This window comes from Phaseolus vulgaris, chromosome 10 (genome assembly GCF_000499845.2).
Source record: "Phaseolus vulgaris cultivar G19833 chromosome 10, P. vulgaris v2.0, whole genome shotgun sequence".
Taxonomy (NCBI): Eukaryota; Viridiplantae; Streptophyta; class Magnoliopsida; order Fabales; family Fabaceae; genus Phaseolus; species Phaseolus vulgaris.
In genome coordinates this window covers 35,517,413-35,524,050 of record NC_023750.2, presented here as the reverse complement: position 1 = coordinate 35,524,050, position 6,638 = coordinate 35,517,413, and the positions used below count along the sequence as shown (strand labels likewise).

The 6,638-nt window shown below is 29.9% G+C and overlaps 2 long non-coding RNA genes across 2 annotated transcripts; both read left to right on the top strand.

Annotated features, from left to right (window-relative positions):
* The first annotated feature begins 827 nt into the window (after positions 1-827).
* On the top strand, positions 828-2,176 carry LOC137819723 (uncharacterized). The gene is made up of 4 exons (XR_011082384.1): positions 828-899; positions 1,038-1,165; positions 1,287-1,524; positions 2,126-2,176. It is a non-coding gene; the product is annotated as an uncharacterized lncRNA (long non-coding RNA).
* A 1,750-nt stretch (positions 2,177-3,926) lies between these two features.
* LOC137819411 (uncharacterized) lies at positions 3,927-4,979 on the top strand. The gene is made up of 3 exons (XR_011082289.1): positions 3,927-4,062; positions 4,662-4,712; positions 4,851-4,979. It is a non-coding gene; the product is annotated as an uncharacterized lncRNA (long non-coding RNA).
* The last annotated feature ends 1,659 nt before the right edge of the window (positions 4,980-6,638 follow it).

Here is a 6,638-nt window from a genome sequence, read left to right as displayed (position 1 = left end):
ACATATTTTAAAACAATATTACGTCATAATCTATCTGCACCTTCCAATAATTTAACTTAGTATTATTATTTAATAAAAATAATTAAATAATGATAGATTTATTTTCAATGTGGGTCATCATATTTGGCTATATAAGTTTGACCTAAATGGCTAAACTCACTCGGCGCCTCCTTTCGTCTTCCACTTCTTTCACTTTCCAATATTTGCTTGCTGAAGGGAAACTGGTGCCGTGAGACTCATAGCACAGGTTCTCATCTTTCATGCTTAAATTAATTCTGTCAAACAAGTTTAGATAATTATATTGCCATTTCTTCTTCTAATTAATGTTTTTTTTTTATATTTATTTATGTCAAATGATATTTTCAAGCTACTTTTCATTTAATATTAAGCATTATGTTTATTTTTAACCATTTCCTTCAAGATTATATACTTACCTACATTAATACAAGACTTTATTTTTTTCATCTCCTAAAACCATGCAATTTTTGCAGAAAGGTAAAAAGAGAAGCACCATTGTGAAAGAGATAGCCACATTAGTCGCATTATCAGCATATTATTCACTAAAATTATTTTCTAACATCTACTTTTATATTACAAACTCATATAGTATTGTTCGTGTGAAAATTGTTTTTGTGTAATTAGTACTTTTAAGTTAGATTAATCTGTTTTTAATTTGAAAGTGGACTTTTTATTTATTTCACATGTCTTATTGTTTCAGTCTATTCTATGTTTTTTTTATCAGCACCTATTCTATTCTAAGTTATGGCTAAAAGTCTTGGTGGATTTGACACCCATTTTAATTAATTTAACATTTTTTCAGGACATTGATTCATGTATTGTGTTGTTAGGTATTGTGATGCAATGATGATGATAAAAGGTGGTGAGCTTGCAGGTTGTAGGTGAGTCCAGTTTGATCTTACATAATTTTGTGATTTTGATTTTCATTAAGACAACTCAAACATCTACAATATCATTTGCTAAAGTGTTTTAATATATTAATCTTTTAATGAGTAACACTATTTTCTGTCTTCTTTCAGATCTGACATAACAAAAGGCATGCAAAGTACCAAAGTATTGTTGTTCGAGATGCACCAAACAATTCCTCAAGACAAAACAAAGAAAGCTTCTATGATAGAGTAAAGAAAGAGAATATCATTTACACAAGGTTAATCATACTCTCACTTGCATCTTTGTTTCCAACTAAACAAAATGTTAGAATTTGTTATTATACTCTCATTTGAAACTTACATACTTTGTTTCCAATTGTTGGAATTTTTGGAAGGAAGGCATCTTCAAATTAGAAGAAGCAATTGGCTTCGTGCGAAGTGGTTGGAATTCTCTTAACAAGTATGTTAGGTACCTAGCCTAACATATGTGAAAATATATAGTTTTGTACCTAGCCTAATATATAAGTTTGACCTAAAAGGTTAAACTCACTCGGCGCCTCCTTTCGTCTTCCATTTCTTTCACTTTCCAATATTTGCTTGCTGAAGGGAAACTGGTGCCGTGAGACTCATAGCACAGGTTCTCATCTTTCATGCTTAAATTAATTCTGTCAAACAAGTTTAGATAATTATATTGCCATTTCTTCTTCTAATTAATGTTTTTTTTTTACATTTATTTCTGTCAAATGATATTTTAAAGGTACTTTTCATTTAATATTAAGCATTATGTTTAATTTTAACCATTTCCTTCAAGATTATATAATTACCTACATTAATACAAGACTTTATTTTTTTCATCTCCTAAAACCATGCAATTTTTGCAGACAGGTGAAAAGAGAAGCACCATTGTGGAAGAGATAGCCACATTAGTCGCATTATCAGCATATTATTCACTAAAATTATTTTCTAACATCTACTTTTATATTACAAACTCATATAGTATTGTTCGTGTGAAAATTGTTTTTGTGTAATTAGTACTTTTAAGTTAGATTAATCTGTTTTTAATTTGAAAGTGGACTTTTTATTTATTTCACATGTCTTATTGTTTCAGTCTATTCTAAGTTTTTTTTATCAGCACCTATTCTATTCTAAGTTATGGTTAAAAGTCTTGGTGGATTTGACACCCATTTTAATTAATTTAACATTGTTTCTGGACATTGATTCATGTATTGTGTTGTTAGGTATTGTGATGCAATGATGATGATAAAAGGTGGTGAGCTTGCAGGTTGTAGGTGAGTCCAATTTGATCTTACATAATTTTGGGATTTTGATTTTCATTAAGACAACTCAAATATCTACAATATCCTTTGCTAAAGTGTTTTAATATATTAATCTTTTAATGAGTAACACTATTTTCTGTCTTCTTTCAGATCTGACATAACAAAAGACATGCAAAGTACCAAAGTATTGTTGTTCGAGATGCACCAAACAATTCCTCAAGAAAAAACAAAGAAAGCTTCTATGATAGAGTAAAGAAAGAGAATATCATTTACACAAGGTTAATCATACTCTCACTTGCATCTTTGTTTCCAACTAAACAAAATGTTAGAATTTGTTATTATACTCTCATTTGAAACTTACATACTTTGTTTCCAATTGTTGGAATTTTTGGAAGGAAGGCGTCTTCAAATTAGAAGAAGCAATTGGCTTCGTGCGAAGTGGTTGGAATTCTCTTAACAAGTATGTTACGTACCTAGCCTAACATATGTGAAAATATATAGTTTTGTACCTAGCCTAATATATAAGTTTGACCTAAAAGGTTAAACTCACTCGGCGCCTCCTTTCGTCTTCCATTTCTTTCACTTTCCAATATTTGCTTGCTGAAGGGAAACTGGTGCCGTGAGACTCATAGCACAAGTTCTCATCTTTCATGCTTAAATTAATTCTGTCAAACAAGTTTAGATAATTATATTGCCATTTCTTCTTCTAATTAATGTTTTTTTTTTGTATTTATCTCTGTCAAATGATATTTTAAAGCTACTTTTCATTTAATATTAAGCATTATGTTTATTTTTAACCATTTCCTTCAAGATCATAAACTTACCTACATTAATACAAGACTTTATTTTTTTCATCTCCTAAAACCATGCAATTTTTGCAGACAGGTAAAAAGAGAAGCACCATTGTGGAAGAGATAGCCACATTAGTCGCATTATCAGCATATTATTCACTAAAATTATTTTCTAACATCTACTTTTATAGTATTGTTCGTGTGAAAATTGTTTTTGTGTAATCAGTACTTTTAAGTTAGATTAATCTGTTTTTAATTTGAAAGTGGACTTTTTATTTATTTCACATGTCTTATTGTTTCAGTCTATTCTATGTTTTTTTTATCAGCACCTATTCTATTCTAAGTTATGGCTAAAAGTCTTGGTGGATTTGACACCCATTTTAATTAATTTAACATTTTTTCTGGACATTGATTCATGTATTGTTTTGTTAGGTATTGTGATGCAATGATGATGATAAAAGGTGGTGAGCTTGCAGGTTGTAGGTGAGTCCAGTTTGATCTTACATAATTTTGTGATTTTGATTTTCATTAAGACAACTCAAACATCTACAATATCATTTGCTAAAGTGTTTTAATATATTAATCTTTTAATGAGTAACACTATTTTCTGTCTTCTTTCAGATCTGACATAACAAAAGGCATGCAAAGTACCAAAGTATTGTTGTTCGAGATGCACCAAACAATTCCTCAAGACAAAACAAAGAAAACTTCTATGATAGAGTAAAGAAAGAGAATATCATTTACACAAGGTTAATCATACTCTCACTTGCATCTTTGTTTCCAACTAAACAAAATGTTAGAATTTGTTATTATACTCTCATTTGAAACTTACATACTTTGTTTCCAATTGTTGGAATTTTTGGAAGGAAGGCATCTTCAAATTAGAAGAAGCAATTGGCTTCGTGCGAAGTGGTTGGAATTCTCTTAACAAGTATGTTAGGTACCTAGCCTAACATATGTGAAAATATATAGTTTTGTACCTAGCCTAATATATAATTTGACCTAAAAGGTTAAACTCACTCGGCGCCTCCTTTCGTCTTCCATTTCTTTCACTTTCCAATATTTGCTTGCTGAAGGGAAACTGGTGCCGTGAGACTCATAGCACAGGTTCTCATCTTTCATGCTTAAATTAATTATGTCAAACAAGTTTAGATAATTATATTGCCATTTCTTCTTCTAATTAATGTTTTTTTTATATTTATTTCTGTCAAATGATATTTTAAAGCTACTTTTCATTTAATATTAAGCATTATGTTTATTTTTAACCATTTCCTTCAAGATTATATACTTACCTACATTAATACAAGACTTTATTTTTTTCATCTCCTAAAACCATGCAATTTTTGCAGACAGGTAAAAAGAGAAGCACCATTGTGGAAGAGATAGCCACATTAGTCGCATTATCAGCATATTATTCACTAAAATTATTTTCTAACATCTACTTCTATATTACAAACTCATATAGTATTGTTCGTATGAAAATTGTTTTTGTGTAATTAGAACTTTTAAGTTAGATTAATCTATTTTTAATTTGAAAATGGACTTTTTATTTATTTCACATGTCTTATTGTTTCAGTCTATTCTATGTTTTTTTTATCAGCACCTATTCTATTCTAAGTTATGGCTAAAAGTCTTGGTGGATTTGACACCGATTTTAATTAATTGAACATTTTTTCTGGACATTGATTCATGTATTGTTTTGTTAGGTATTGTGATGCAATGATGATGATAAAAGGTGGTGAGCTTGCAGGTTGTAGGTGAGTCCAGTTTGATCTTACATAATTTTGTGATTTTGATTTTCATTAAGACAACTCAAACATCTACAATATCATTTGCTAAAGTGTTTTAATATATTAATCTTTTAATGAGTAACACTATTTTCTGTCTTCTTTCAGATCTGACATAACAAAAGGCATGCAAAGTACCAAAGTATTGTTGCTCGAGTTGCACCAAACAATTCCTCAAGGCAAAACAAAGAAAGCTTCTATGATAGAGTAAAGAAAGAGAATATCATTTACACAAGGTTAATCATACTCTCACTTGCATCTTTATTTCCAACTAAACAAAATGTTAGAATTTGTTATTATACTCTCATTTGAAACTTACGTACTTTGTTTCCAATTGTTGGAATTTTTGGAAGGAAGGCATCTTCAAATTAGAAGAAGCAATTGGCTTCGTGAGAAATGGTTGGAATTCTCCTAACAAGTATGTTAGGTACCTAGCCTAACATATGTGAAAATATATAGTTTTGTACCTAGCCTAATATATAAGTTTGACCTAAAAGGTTAAACTCACTCGGCGCCTCCTTTCGTCTTCCATTTCTTTCACTTTCCAATATTTGCTTGTTGAAGGGAAACTAGTGTCGTGACACTCACAGCACAGGTTCTCATTTTTCATGCTTAAATTAATTCTGTCAAACAAGTTTAGATAATTATATTGCAATTTCTTCTTCTAATTAATGTTTTTTTTTTATATTTATTTCTGTCAAATGATATTTTAAAGCTACTTTTCATTTAATATTAAGCATTATGTTTATTTTTAACCATTTCCTTCAAGATTATATACTTACCTACATTAATACAAGACTTTATTTTTTTCATCTCCTAAAACCATGCAATTTTTGCAGACAGGTAAAAAGAGAAGCACCATTGTGGAAGAGATAGCCACATTAGTCGCATTATCAGCATATTATTCACTAAAATTATTTTCTAACATCTACTTTTATATTACAAACTCATATAGTATTGTTCGTGTGAAAATTGTTTTTGTGTAATTAGTTCTTTTAAGTTAGATTAATCTGTTTTTAATTTGAAAGTGGACTTTTTATTTATTTCACATGTCTTATTGTTTCAGTCTATTCTAAGTTTTTTTATCAGCACCTATTCTATTCTAAGTTATGGCTAAATGTCTTGGTGGATTTGACACCCATTTTAATTAATTTAACATTTTTTCTGGACATTGATTCATGTATTGTGTTGTTAGGTATTGTGATGCAATGATGATGATAAAAGGTGGTGAGCTTGCAGGTTGTAGGTGAGTCCAGTTTGATCTTACATAATTTTGTGATTTTGATTTTCATTAAGACAACTCAAACATCTACAATATCATTTGCTAAAGTGTTTTAATATATTAATCTTTTAATGAGTAACACTATTTTCTGTCTTCTTTCAGATCTGACATAACAAAAGGCATGCAAAGTACCAAAGTATTGTTGCTCGAGATGCACCAAACAATTCCTCAAGGCAAAACAAAGAAAGCTTCTATGATAGAGTAAAGAAAGAGAATATCATTTACACAAGGTTAATCATACTCTCACTTGCATCTTTATTTCCAACTAAACAAAATGTTAGAATTTGTTATTATACTCTCATTTGAAACTTACGTACTTTGTTTCCAATTGTTGGAATTTTTGGAAGGAAGGCATCTTCAAATTAGAAGAAGCAATTGGCTTCGTGAGAAATGGTTGGAATTCTCCTAACAAGTATGTTAGGTACCTAGCCTAACATATGTGAAAATATATAGTTTTGTACCTAGCCTAATATATAAGTTTGACCTAAAAGGTTAAACTCACTCGGCGCCTCCTTTCGTCTTCCATTTCTTTCACTTTCCAATATTTGCTTGTTGAAGGGAAACTAGTGTCGTGACACTCACAGCACAGGTTCTCATTTTTCATGCTTAAATTA